The sequence below is a fragment of the Miniopterus natalensis genome, chromosome 16 (assembly GCF_054644295.1).
Source record: "Miniopterus natalensis isolate mMinNat1 chromosome 16, mMinNat1.hap1, whole genome shotgun sequence".
Classification (NCBI taxonomy): domain Eukaryota; kingdom Metazoa; phylum Chordata; class Mammalia; order Chiroptera; family Miniopteridae; genus Miniopterus; species Miniopterus natalensis.
Genome location: NC_142096.1, coordinates 32409664 through 32424421, shown reverse-complemented (window position 1 = coordinate 32424421; position 14758 = coordinate 32409664). Strand labels below are relative to the sequence as shown.

At 46.6% G+C, this 14758-nt stretch overlaps 1 protein-coding gene across 4 annotated transcripts in view; it reads left to right on the top strand.

Moving 5' to 3' along the window:
• PAG1 (phosphoprotein membrane anchor with glycosphingolipid microdomains 1) overlaps nucleotides 1-14758 on the top strand; it is a 99108-nt gene that overhangs the window by 49775 nt on the left and 34575 nt on the right. For 3 of the 4 annotated variants that reach the window (XR_015715794.1, XM_087825465.1, XM_087825464.1), the window contains exon 2: nucleotides 4109-4201. The exons of the other annotated variant lie outside the window; for it this stretch is intronic. The gene's annotated coding sequence lies outside the window, so the exon portion shown is untranslated. The remainder of the gene's footprint in view (nucleotides 1-4108; nucleotides 4202-14758) is intronic. 4 annotated transcript variants of the gene reach the window in all.

Here is a 14758-nt window from a genome sequence, read left to right as displayed (position 1 = left end):
ACCTCATTTGGGGAAAATACATTGCGGCCCAAGACTGGGAGAGGTGGCTGATGTACTAACACAGGAGAGAAACAAAGTTCAAGAACATCTTGACATTTAATGCAGTGACCCAGCTCTAAGAGGCACAGGGCTGATGTGAGCACCACCACCACCAATTAAATCGCCAAAAAGCAGTGAGGAGAGAGGCGGCCAAGCTTCATCACTTACGGGAGACATTTAGGTTTGTGTTAGTCGAGTATAAGATTCGTGGGTGGCAACAGTGTGATGTAGCTGGTGGGAAACGCTTCTGTGATCTCAGGCTTTCGAAACAAAAGTAATATCTGGACTGAAGAGAGCGTCCTGCTCTGCTCTCCGCCGAGGAAAGAGCTGCTGCATTTGGAGAAATGCCTTTGAGCTTGGTCCTGGGAAGAGAACCACCCCCCGGCGGGCGTGCCAGCCCCATCGTGCCTCTCCCGGCCCCCCATGTGTTCCTCTCACACCATCATCCTGCCCTCCCTGAGTCGGAATTCATTCTCACTGAAGCAGGAAATATTTGAGGGGCTGAAGCTTCCCCCAGTCCAGTGGGACGGGCCCCTGACGTTCTCTGTGCATTGCCTACAGCAGGGTCTTGCTCACTGCTGGCTGGACTCATTCGCCAAGTTTTCATCTCCCTGCTGAGAGGGGTCTTGCTCAGTGCTGTCCACTGGGGTGGCCTCCACTGCATCCCAGTGGCCTCTGTCGCCATACAGGTGCAGAATCTAATATCTCAGGGATGACTTCCAGGGATACTTACTCTTTGACCTTCCATATTTCAGCTCTTTCTCTTCCTGTGTGTCTAACTGTCTGGGCTGAGTATCTCCTTTGGTACCATGATCTGTGTTGGCCTTGCCAGGAGGTCTTCTCGAGAACTGTGGCTCTTACCCTGAGCCACTGGCCGGTGGCCAGATTCCACTGCTCTGACTAGACCTCCGGGATGGTGGTGGACCACTGTTCTGACCTCACCAGCTCATTGCTCCCGGCTGACAGCTTTGCCTTCCTATGATAGCTGTTGCCCTGAGAATTCCTGGCCACCATCACCAAAACCCAGGTGAAGACTGTTTCCTACATCAAGTCGAGGTGACCTTTGTCCAGTGGGTGCTGTGCTTGGTCCCTACGTTGAGCTTTGTAGCTGGAACACACTCTCTACCTGCTGTGCTCTTGTGAGTGGGCCTGGCCAGACCCAGCTCCGTTCTTACAGTCTTTGTGCTCCTTTGAGTTACGGTAGGTGATAGCCAAGACCATATCCTTTGAAACAAAAAAGTGACTTCTTTAAATAGGTGTCTTCAAGTATTTGAAAGGTTGCCATGTAAGGAAACTATCAGTCTTGTTCTGTATGGCTCTAGAAGTTAGAACCAGGACTTGAACTAGGTTGATGCCACCAAGCCCCTAGAGTACAGAAAAGCCTTCCTGACCCCGAACCCAGATCTAACAGCACTTCCTTCTGGGTGCCCTTCAAGGTCTCAGTTTTGTTTACTGGTTTGTTTCCACAGCAACATGGATAAAAGAAAGTGTTTATTGGGATAGCATTTGAATGTGTGTTGTATTGCCGTGGTAATATACCGACCGTGAGCAACCTGTAATTCTATTACTTTCTCTGTCTTCAGGGACTGCCAGTGAGAACAGCTTCATTATAACAATATCCTGGAGACTACTCTAATTTTTTAAAATTAATTCACTCCATCAGCAAATAAATATTGAGTTCCTATTACGTGTTAGGTCCTGTGATCCATTCAGTGCTCAGTACTGTTAGCTTATGTTGAACCAAGTCCTCTTGACATTGCCCTTGTAAACCGGATGTCACAGATGCTGTAGAGAGGGTTCAAGTATCAAATGGGGTTAATTTGTAGACCACCTGTAAATTTCTTTGAAATTTGGGAATCGTGAAGTGAGATTCATGATTCTAGTCTCGTATTAAGTGGATATCTTGCCCTCAAGTATGGTTTTTAAAAGTCAAACATGAATTTGGAGTCTGTGCTACCAAGTCCCTGTATTTATCTCCCCAGAGAGCAGGGATGTCAGGACTGCTTCCCCAGAAAGGACAGTAACACATGACTTTGAAACAGCACTCCTCTCCCGGGGCCTTTCCCCAGCCATTCCAGCTGGAGCTTGGGCCAGCCCATCTGTCAGGTGCATATCCCATTCCTCGGGGGCCCAGTGACCAAGAAATTGAACTCTATTTCAGTTCCTCTGAGTGACTTTCGCTAGAACAAGCCTTCAGGTTAGTTGGCAAAATGCAACATGAATTATCAGCGTTCACTTGTTTGAGCCTCTTTATGAATGTCATCTTCCTTGTTAAGAACCTGCTAACAGTCCTCATGAAAACTGTCAGTCAAAAAATGGGTGTAAAAAAAAGTAGTGCTGAGCTTGGCATCCCACTGGCTTAGTATACCCAGTGGGGGGCAGTCACACTTGACTAGATACCTGCTTTCAGAAGTCCCAACATTCCATTCAGTAGAGAAAGAAACCAACATCGAAAGCAGAAGATTTCTATTTGATTGGATCAATAATCTTTTGTGCTGATTAGCTGCTGTCCACACTTAAAGACAGTCATGGATGAAAGGGGACCTGAAGGAGCCCTTGGTCCATGCAGAATTAGATCCAGGTGACCTCCGTCAGAACGCGACCGTTTGCGGTGGCGCCTGGGGATCCTAAGTCGTTGCAACGACCCCAGCGATTCCAGCTAAGATTACACTTGGGTTTGCCATCTTTCTTTAAAAGTTTTATGCAAAATGACTGACATGAAAATGTTCTCATGCCATGGAGTTATTTTTTGTAACAGCTTTATTGCAATATAATTCACATACCGTACAATTCACCTATTTAAAGTGTACAGTGTAATGTTTTTTAGTACATTCACAGTTATGCAGCTATCTCCACAATCAGATTTAGAACATGTCCATTACCTCAAAAAGAAACCCTGTCTCCTTAGCGATCTTCTTCATTGTCCCCAAACCCAGGCAACCACTGGTTTACTTTCTGTCTCTCTGCCCATTTAGTTTGCATGGCTGACAGTGGAAAGACCTGGAGTTGTGTATCTTGTTCTGATATTTTTAGACTTATTAAAAACCAAAACAGAAAATAATAATGTAGCTGAACACATCAGCCAACAAGGGAGTCATTTCTCGCCTGGTAACCGTCAGGGAGGCAGTAGAGGAATTTCAAGATAATGAGAATAATCTGCTGACCCTGCAAGAAGGCAGAGCTTGGTCTGAGATGACCATCTGTGGTCCGAGGGAAAGAGCATCACAGGTGTGCATCTAGCAGGCCCATGTGCTCCTCGGTATTTTATATTGCAGACCTGGAGGTGTACCTCAGTCTGTTAAAATAATTGAGAAGTTCTGAATCTTAGTCAACAGCCAGGATGTTCTCCTTAGAATATAAAGCATTCATTCATTGATTCATTCATTCCACCTCCCCTTCCCCACTCTTCCCTCTCGCCTACCATGGTGTCTTACCTAAAGCAGAGGTTCAATGCAAGACATATTCATTAGAGGACAGGACGAGGACTGGAGAGGAAAGGCTGGGCACTGAAAACAGAGCAGAGCCACGGATGACAGGTGGGACCCAGGGTCACCATCGAGTCAGGAGGGAGATGAAGGGAAGACGTCCCTGCGTCTCCCCCATTTCTCACATTTTCCCCATTTCCTCAGTGGAATGGATGAAGGAACATCTCAGGACTCTAAGAGATCTGTGTGTCCTGCAGGTCACGCCTCTCATGCTGCGCCCGAGACTCTCCTTTTAATAAGACATTTCACAATGCGATCACAGCTTGCCTCCCCCCAAAGCATAAAGCATGCTCTTCAGATTCAGATAACAGTTCCTTGAATTTTGATATTACTACAAAAGCACATAGATTTCTTTGTCATAAAACTAGGAAACATATGGAGGGAGCAAGTAATTGATGTGTACTTGATGATACTGACTTGGCTATGATTTGGGGAAAAACTTTTGATTCACTGCTCTTAGTAGTTTAGCCTTGGCTCTGCAGCTCAGCATTTGGCATAAATTTGCTAAGGTTTTTACAATGAAAGGGACAAGTATCTTTCACATTCTTTACCCATCAGCAGCTTTTTTTTCTCTTTGGTTGTAGGCCAAGGAGGAAGAGAGAACCCTCGCCGCAGCGTTTCAGAGGGACAGCTTTGCCAGAGTTGTGAATAGTTACTTGGACAAAGTTTCCTCCAAGGTAAATATTACCCTTGTACCAGTAAGCGGGCTCGTCGTTAGAACTGGCCGGTTGCAGTGGGACCGCACAAAGGCTCTGTTGTTTAGTTCAATGGGAACCCCGAGTGGGAGGAGAGCGAGACGATGGAGGGGAGAAAGCGGAGCTGTTGGGGTGCCCTGCACTGTTACCAGGAGAACCCCATGAGAATCTGGGCATTCGCTGAGCTAGACTGGAACTGTGTGGGAAAAGGGAGCGAAGGGGATGCTTTCTCAGATATCCATGAAAACAAAGCCAGTGTGGTTTGATTATAAAAATAGCATTTTGTCTTTTATGAGCCAAGAGTGAGGTGATTCCCTTTAGAGGTTAAGATAAAATATATGCTGTAGTCACGTCGCAAGGGGGAAAACCGTGAATCATTAATATTTTACACCAACTAATACGTGCAAATATGAAAGATGTGAAAGAGATCCGTGTTTTTCTATAACAAAAACACCTTTCATTGGTCGGTAACAAATGCTCCATGAAGTTTATGGTTTGGAAGTGGGGAGAGGGGGAGAGGGGGAGAGGTGTGTGTGTGTGTGTATGTGTGTGTGTGGCAGACAGACAGGCAGACACACCAGAGAGAAGCCTGTGAGCGTCACACTGTACGCTTTGGAGGAGTAACTGCAGGCGCTTCCTCTATGAATCGTGAGCTCAGCGGGAATAAAGGCTGAACAGAAGCAGCTGAATTCAGAGTCAGCTCCAGTGTTCGTGAATTAGCTGCCAATATCCTCGCACAAATTGCTGTGTCATTTCTGTGACGTCCCCCTGGGGCTGCTCAGTCTGGAGCTAAAAGCTGCTCTTGCTCAGCCCTGAATTATATCTGATGAAACGCCTCCTTCCTCCTGATAAAGCTCTCTGAGCACACGCACACACACACACACACCCACACACACACGCACGCACAGAAATGCAAAAATATATGCTCCAATTTAAAGGAAAAGAAACTTGTCCACTTTCCCTGATTGGCAGTTGACACACAGTTGCCATGACGGGCCTCTGGCTTGAAGAAGGCGATTTCAGATGGGGGGGGCCTTCCTGCTCAGCCTGGCTGTCCTTTCTGGAGGGGGCTGGTGGGGCTGGAGGCTGGACATCAGAGCGGGTTTTGTGATACGGCTTGTTTCCGTTCTAACAGAGAAGACATTGTTCAGTGAGACGGCTGGCAGATCTGTGCACACAGACCAGGACAGAGCAGAGCAGGGAGGAGCTGCAAAATGCTCAACTGTACATCACCAGGGAGGGTTTTTAAAAAAATATATTAACGGCATATCATTACTGTGGACGCAAGTCTAATTTGGGGAAACAGTTTTCCCTAAGTGAGGTTTGCTTCGCCTTGCGCTGCGCCTGTGCGGCAGGAGAGAAGTCTGTAAGGTAGCCGAGTGCCTGCCCTGGCCCTGCAGTGACAAGGCTTAGACTCAGGACAGTGTAGAAACACTTTATAAACACCACATGGGCTTCTCGAGCACTGCTGTGCCGTCACATTCCCAGCGGTGTAAGTAAAAAATGCCTGATTCACGTCACTGGGTGGCCCGCAGAGGCGAGTGTGGGCGCCGAGGCTGGAGGAAAAGACACGCACAGGAAGTGCCTTCAGGTGAGGCCGTGCTGCAGGCCTGCGGGGGGAGGGGGGGGTGCGGGGGGGGGGGTGCGGGGGGTGTGCCCCGCCCAGGTGTTTAGCCCTGAAAGGCAGCAAGAGTAGAAGCGCAGGTTCAAAGCCCCGTACAAACCGGCCTTGGAAACTGCACCAGCAGGAGTGGGAACCAAGGCTGAGGCCAGGGTTTCTGCTGCTTAGGGCTCGGCCTTCACCCAGGCCCCCACCCTCCCCAGCACAGGAATCTCGAGACAGTGTGGTCCCTGATGGCCCCGGTGCCTGGGGACTTCCTGTGCATGTGTGTTCGTGTGTGTGAATCTCAGTGGAGCAGAAAAAGCTGTTGCCGGGCTGCAGGCTCGGCGTTCACAGCCAGAGCATGTGAACTGGAGGCCAGGGCTGCCGGTGAGCAGGTTCGCTGGACCATCCCCAGCCAAGTTCAAGGGCCTCTCCTCCTTATGCTCAGAGATTTATCATTGCCCCAATCTCGGCTGGCATTAAGAAGGACTCCCTGCATATTTTTACAAGAATTATTCCTATAAGTGACGACATTTCTGAAATTCCAGGTGTGATGATGTCAGGTACAGTGGGCCATGGGCCACTGCACACCCTTTCAGCTGTGTGTGGCCTGCGGAAGGATCGTCTTCCTGCCCGAAGCAGATCGTTACTGCGTCACCGTGACGTTCATGTGCAATCTGCTGCGCTGTTTGTCCATTTCTCAGTCTTTTATCATGCATTCGACAACATTTTTATAAAGGGATTTGTACAATCTTTTAAAAATGTTTAAAGTATATTTATATGATACTTTCAAGTAAACACACCAAAAAAAACAAGAAAAACTAACCAAGGTGCTGCCTTCCCTTTCCCTTTATTGTTTCAGTCTATTTGGTACATTTATCTGGTCTGGCTTTAAAGCAATTCTTATTTGATTTTTTTTAACAACCAAGTTAAGGGCTGGCAAAGGGGGTGAGGCAGAGGTGCGACCAGCCTTTAACTCCCCCACCAGGAGCTCCTTGGAGGCCCCAGTGACAGTTTGCAGAGTGACTGCTGGCCCATCTGTGACTCCAATAACCTTTCCCCCTTCCTGCCTTCTTGTTCCTGTTCTGCTGGAATCCACCGTGACCACTGTCCACGAGGCCTGATCATTAGCATGTTCTGGTGACAACCAGGCTCCCATGGCACATAACCACAACCTGCCAGGAAGGGAGGGCTCCCAGGCAGCTAAGCTAGCGTGCACCTCTGAACAGAGTGCCCCCAGTCTGGGCGTTTGTATCCTGTAACCCGCCAGGTCTGGCACCTGTGTCTGTTATGAAAGGAAATGTGTAGCAATAGCGGGAAACTAGAGTGAACACTCATGACACAGTTTCATTTAACAGACACTGAGGAGACTGTACTTTTGAGGCGAACACTGGCCTGAGCAGTGTTGCAGAGTGACTGCTGGCCCATCTGTGACTCCAAGGCAAATATTTGCAAATTTGCAAATATTCATTCACCCAACCTGACTACCCTACTGCTGCTATTACTATTATTATTCTCATTTTACTGAGGAGGAGCCGAGCTCAGAGAGGGGAGTAGCTGTTGTAACGCCCACAGGCAGTGTGGGTGGACCGCACTGGGACTGGGGGCGTCTACACCAGAGTCTAGGGTTTGGGCTCCATGCGCCCTACCACGGGCACCCCCTGTACCGCAGCAGAGCTTACCTGACTGTCACATCCGTTTGGGGTCTAGAAACACCCTGCCATCCCCACACAGGTACACACACTCTGTTACATTGTCGATTTGGGAACAGTGTACTCCTTGTCAGTGGAAGCAGACGTTGTCATTTCTGTCCTTCTAGAACTCAGTGTGGGTGCAGATTGCTGCTGCATGGCAAACACAGGGTCCCAGGCACCGCAGCCCACAACTGTAGGGTGAGCTCTGCTGTGTTGCATGCCTGCATGGGGTCACCCCAGCAGCTCTGCAGAAAGGCCAAAGGTGATTATTGGCCCTTTCCTCAACACCTTTTTCAGTGGGTGGGCCCTGTATTTCTTGACCTAAACTGTCCTGAGGCCGGTAGTGTTCCCCAACTTGCCAGCGTTGACAGAGGCCACTCATCAGCTGATGTGTCAATAAGATGGACATCTGATGGCTCTTCCCTCTCCCTGCTATGGGATAGAGACAGCTGCCTTCCAAGGTCTTGTCTTAGCCCAGTACTTCCCACAGTGTGCTCTGGGAGGTGTTAATGGGCACAGCTCCCCGCCATGGCCCTGAAAGAGAAAAAAGATTTTACTTATGGTCGGGTATGTTTGGGAGACATAGGTTAAACAAAATTAAATTGATTTGCTTATTGCAGGTTTCTCAGAATGTTCTCTTGACTCTCCCAACCTAGATGTAGAGTGTAGAATTTCCTCAATGGGTGGAGAGAAATGTCTCCCAACACCCCTCAGTAGAGCTGCCTCAAGAAAAGGAGAGACGCTAGAACCCGACGTCAGGGCAGGCCATCGTGTGTTGAGGAAAAATCAATAAGCTACCTGTGGCATCCTTCAGTTCCATCCAGCCTGTCTTCAATAAAACATCAGTGAAAGTCTAAGGAAGCATTTCAATGGATGTGATCTAAGGACAAAGCAATGTACATTAAGTGGAATATCTTTTCCATTTAGTTAATTGGTGTAGCTACAGCGTTGCTCTGAATTGTAGCTTTCACTTTCAAACTTTGGAAGACTGAGTCATTTGGACTAGGAAGTAGATGCCAAAGACTATGTTTGGCAACTTAGAGAACATTTTTAGCGTTTGAGTTTCCCTATTTATAGTACAGCGTCACGCAGTCAAACGTTTGGCATGTCTACAAGGGATGCAAACTCTTTAACATTCTCTGTTGTGATCTAACAATTCATTTCAGAGTAAGATGAATCAGTCTCATTTGGAAAATGTTTTATACAAATATTGGCAAGGAAACTCTAACTGCATGTCTGTGGATTGTAAAAATGCTGACTCCCCTAACGTAAATGATGACAAATTGCACAACATTGCTTCTTTCTTCTGCATTGCTGTAATGCTAGGGGATCCGCCTTCGGTTACCCTAAATTCTCTCACGGCTCCGCCCCACTCCTTGCTTGTTAGGTTTTGTTAATCCACAAATCAGTTTCTAGGTCCTTCCAAATGTCAAATTTTTGAAACCTGCCCTTCCTCTTATCCAGTGTTTGTCTCATAATTAAAACTCTGGGTTACTTCACTAGCATATGCCTTTTTCTTTTACATTAGAGAATATGAGAACAGTAATATGTAGGATTTTGCCCTTAATTGGCTGAAAAAAAGAGAGATCTCTCTCTCTCTCTCTCTCTCTCTCTCTCTCACGCACACACACACACACACACACAGTGTTGAACTAACGAAAATAGAGCAAACTACATGTACTGTGGTATCCTAGATGGCTTCCTGAAACAAAAAATGGACATTAAGCAAAAATTAAGGAAATCTGAATGAAGTATGGACTTTAGTTAATAATAATGTACCAATATTGGTTCATTAATTGTAACAAATGTATTGTGCTAATGTAAAGTGTTAATAATAGGCTAGAAAACAGTACAGTGACTAATGTATTAAATGGCTAGAATGGATTCCGGCCTGTTTTGTGATGAGAACTGGAGTGGAAAGGGATAGTGATTTCTTCTGTGGCCAAGGTGTTCTGTGAACACAGCCACCTGCAGCAGAGGTTGGCAGGATCCAGGCCAGGAGCACCAGCCAGTGTCGGCGTGGGGCTCGAGCTCGCGTCGCTGGCCTTCCCCTGTGCCCGTCTCCAGAGAGGCGGCTGCAGGCTCAGACGTCCGGGCTCCGTTCCCAGCCGTTGCCTGGCTGGAGCTTTGCTTGACTTGTTTAACCTTCCTGAGCATCACTTTCCATTTCTGTGAAATCCGAGAGTCAAACCACAGTTTTCCCCTTGGGGAATCTGTGGTTTGGAAGATTCTGACTCTCTGAATAAGTGTTGGAAGTCTGTTTGTGATTGCAGCTATGAAATTCATTGAAGACGAAATTTTGGCATGAAAGCATTTTGCGTGATTATATAGTTTATAGCATAAAATTATTCATTTTTCAGCACTTTTGAACTCTGCCAAAAAAGAAATAGTTCCTGAAAATGATATTGTTGCATGTGAGAATCACTTGTACATTAAGACAAGACCACAATTTTTTTTAGTTACCCACACTAAATCTGAACTCAAAGTCATATTAAAATACTAAATTATACCTTAATCTGTGATAAAGTGTTATGACTCATATAAGGCATATTTTCAAACAAAAATTTTAGGTTAATGTGCTTTTAGATTATACACATAATTGCAATTTAGTTTGAATTTTTTATTTAATATAATTTACAGTGTTATGTGGTATTTTAATTTAGGACAATAAAATTTTAAATACCTAATTATGCTTAAGGTCTTTGAGACTTTCAAGCCCCCACTACATATTCATATTATGTTTGCCGAGTTACTCAACTGATAATTATTTCTTAATTCCTTTTTTAAAATTTTTTATTGTAATATTTAATTACCAATGACATGCAATATTTTATGAGTTTCAGGTGTCCTTTTTAATTCCTTTTGACCCAGCCATTATGCGTCATAAGAAGTTATTTTCTGTGTTGTGTTTATATTTCTTGTATTTCCTAGCTGTAGTATGTGGGTGCTGGGTTTTGATTAGAGGCATAGAAAAAAGAAACTTTACTTAGATCTGCCTTAAAAGTTAATCCCAATAATAACCACTCGAGCAGTGGAAACGCTCTGGGGAGGGTTGAAGAGTGGTTCTCAAATTTGACTATGCCATAAAACCACTCCGAAGGATTTTAAAAGTCCCCATGTGCAAGCTGTACCCCAAACTCATTAAGCCCATCTCTGGAGGCATTTCTTAAAACTCCCCAAGTGCTTCTGATATGCAGCCAAAGTTGAGAACTAGCCTTGCAAAGAAGGGGAATGCCTCCCAGGGCAGTTCTTTCTATCACAGAATTCCCCTCCTCTCTGAAACTGGGTGACTTGTGTGGCTACGGTCCAATTAAAGAAGGTAGACTTTCAAAGAGAAAGAAGTTTGCCAATATTAAGAAAGAAAAAGTATGTCCCTTATCCTAAATCTCTACCTCACAAATACCAAGGGATTTTTGTCCTGGCTTTGAAAAGATTTAGGGAAAATCTTTTTCCCTAAGCCAGTGTTTGCTTTGGCTTCTGATCTAGGGGTTTGGGGGCTTGGGGGGCGTTTTCGTTCACGTACAGGATCGCTGAGAGCCAGCACTTGTGGAGCATGCCTGGTACGCATCAGGGCCCATGCTAGCATCACTGTCTCACAGCCAGGAAAGACAGAAGCTGTTCGCTTCAAAATAAGCAGCCAGAGTTCTGTTCTGTTAGGGAAACTCTCTCACTGTAATTGGATACTTAATCATTTATTCATTCATTCAATAAACATTTAGCAAATATACGTGCTATTTCAAAAATAGCTGTAAAATGCCAGAAGAGCACAAAGCATCTGTATCCATTATCTTTTTGCTGTTGCTGTTAACTCTCACCCGGGGCTATTTTTTCCATTGGTTTTTAGAGGGAGTGGAAGTGAGGCAGAGAGAGAATGAGAGCGAGAAAGAGGGAGATATCCACGTGGGAGAGACACATTGACCGGTTGCCTCCCGCCTACGCCCCGACCTGGGGCTGGGGATCCAACCTGCCACCCTTAGGTGCACAGGCTGACACTCTAACCATTGAGCCACACCGGCCAGGGCTGTATCCTGCTTTTTGCTTCATGACAAGCTTAGTGGCCTAACATGGCCCTTCATTTAGCTCGTGACTTTGTAATTGGTCATTTAGGCTGGACTCCACTGGGCCTTTCCTCTGGTGTCAGCCAAGCTTCCATGTGCCACAGAGCTCGGCGGTGGCCTGGCTTTGCTGATCTTGGCTGGGCTCTCACGTGGCTTGGGCTCCAGCTGGGACAGCCTGGCTGATGGAGCTGTCGTCCATGTGCCCTCCCGTCCTTCACAGGGCTGGCCTCCTCTGGCTCACATAACAGAGAAGGCAGGGAAGTGTGCAAGGCCCCTGCGTCCCTGTCTCAGAGCTGGTGCACCATCCCTTCTGCCACATTCCTTGGCCAAAGCAAGTCACACGTCCAGGCTAGATTCAAGGGCTAAGGAAATAGATTTCATCTATTGATACATGGCACAGAAAAGTTTCATTACAAAGGGCGAAGGTAAAGGAAGGAGTGAGTAATTGTGGTTATTTTTGCCATCAACCACACATGGGAAATCCTACTTCTGTCTTGGGACATCGAGGAAGGTTTCAAAGGTGAAAGTAAATAAAAACGTATTTTTTTTAACATTTTTAGGTAAGAGCAGTTGCATGAGCAAAACAGTCAAATTGCAGTTTCTTTAGTGAAAAACAAAATGGAGATTGTAAGTTCCCTGAACGTAGGAAATACGTCACACCCAGCACAGAGTATGTAGGAGGACCCAGCACGTCACATGTTCTTTTTCATTTCTGTCCAAAAGAGTCAGTGCCATGAAGCGACAGAGAGTGTGGGCCCACGAGGCAGCCGCCATAGCCTGGCAGCTTCGCCGCTTGCCGCCGGTGACCCGGCCAGGTTACGGCCTTTCTGTGCCTCTGTCTATATAGTGAAGAGAGCCACACCTTTAGCGTCAGGTAGCTTTGGCTGCCAGACAAACACCCCGCCGCTTCACAACTTAAAACAATAGCCATTGAGCTCGCCCGATTCTGTGGGTGTAGGGGTGGGCGGCTCAGCCCCGCGCCTCTCCTGGCCTCCGGCTGCCTCTCGTGTGTGTCGTGGTCAGCCGGCAGTCAGCAAGGGGTCTCTGCTCCGGCCACTGGCTGACTGTTGGGGGACAGTGAGGGCACCTGTGCCCCATGTCCCTCATCCAGCAGGTGAGCCTGGGTGCTGAGAGTGAGAGTGGAAGCTTGCAAAGCTTGTGGTCGAGGTTCAGGGTAGACACTCTGTTGCTTCCACTGTAGTCCACGGGACAAAGCGAGTGACAAGGCCAGCGGAGAATTCAGGGTAGAGAAATAGACATTTCCTGCCTGCAGGACCTGCAGAGTCACAGTGCAAGGAGTGAAGATACAAAGGGGGAGAACTGTGACCATTCACATCTACCTGTAGCTCACAATTTTATGAAGAGTAAGTGAAAGGTTAACTTGAATTTTCTAGGTGAAGCTCCAAGTTTAAAAACTACCTGCAAACAGTGGGTGTTCAGTAAATAAAAAACTATTGACCATATAGCTTAGGTTTTCCTTACATGTGTTAGAAATCAGATTTTCAGCCACATTTTTAATTGCTGACTGTTACGGAGTCTCAGATGACGCTCGGCGTGGTGCACACAAAGGTCAGATGCTGTTTTTTCTCTGCTGTGAAGGACCATGGATGTAGGGAAAGCTCGCCGCATGTGGACCCTGGCACAGAATTCAGGTGTCCTCACCTGATGAGGCTGGCAGAGCCTGGCAGTGGCAGCCCGCCGTCTCCACGGCTGTCCAGGAGAAAAACCCACCTAATTAATGTGAAAGGTCAACTCAAGAAAATGCCCAGAGACCAGAAAGCACAATGATTCGACTCTAAAAATATCAAAGGCCTTTTTAATGGGTCAGAACCCTTTTCTGAATCTACGCAAAGAATGAAAACCTTAATAAATCTTTATTGATTTCTCTCACTGTTGTGTTGTATGTATTTTCACCCAACCCGCCAAACCCCATAGAGTTCAAGATTAATCCACAAATTCCCCTTGGAGCCCATAAACTGGGTTCAGCGGAGATTTCTTTATCTGGCAGCTAGAATATCTCTAATCAGCTATGTGAAGTGGGTCAGAAAAAACTCTCTTCTTTGAAATGAAAAAACATCAAAGGCCATTCAAGGGTGTGTGGTGTAGAAATCTGGCAAACGTGTGCTAAGGATGGCGGCTGCTTCCTACAGCTGTGGAACTTTGAAGCTTCTCAGAGGCGCCTCAGATGGTCACTGGGCTCTGCCTGACCCCAGCCGGTGAGGCCCCTGAGAGATCGAAGCCGCTTTCAGGCCCTGACTTCCCGCTGTGCTGCAGTCCTGTGCGCAATCGCAGGACGTCCTTGCGGCAGGGTGATTAAGATCCGTGGCTCCTGTCCTCACCCCTGTGGCTCTCTCCCTCTCTGAGGGTTGGGGATGGGGCGGGCATTGGCGGCTGAAAGCCCGTAAGCCTCAGTTCCTGATTTCATCGATAACCGTACAGAGACACGTGTTTACGCGGCAGTCCCATCACACCTGTAGTCATCGCGTCATTAACAACCGCACGAATATCAAATCCCAGAAACGTAGGTTCCCAGAAATGTAGGTTATCAGAAAGAAAAGGGGACTGTAAGTTAAAATGTCCAAGGTTACCCAACACAAGCTGATGCCTTGCATCTGTTTTCAAGCCTGCGGCCACATCTGTAGTCTCCTCGGTATTTCACTCTAAAACACACATGCAGGCCACTCTTTCTGTAGACAGCGCCGTTCAGTGCCTCTACCACAAAGAGGAAATGGTTCATTTTGAACACTCAGTGTTTGTTTTTAAAGTAATGTTCTATGGGTCGGGTAATGAAGTACCTAACCCGGTACCTAGCATATGGGAATAAGTATTCGCAGACTTGGTGTGTCTGTCTCTGCGTGCCCGAGAGTGATTTCTGTGTATGAAACTCGTATTGGCAAGGGAAGTGGGTTTTGTTGATACTGATGGACCATCTGGGCCTTGCTTTCCGAAATTGGATGACTCTATTTATATATAACGTCTTTGGGGGGGAATTCCACATTTTTCAACATTTGTTTGCCAAACTAGAAGTTGTATACAGTTTTCTGGACCCGAGATAAGAGAATGTTCCCTTTGCAAAATATCTTATGTTACTGCAGTGATTTTTTTTTAATAAATAAAAATTAAAGGCAAGTATGTTGGACCAGATCTCAAAGATCCCTGGACATTCTAAAGTTTTTAATATTTG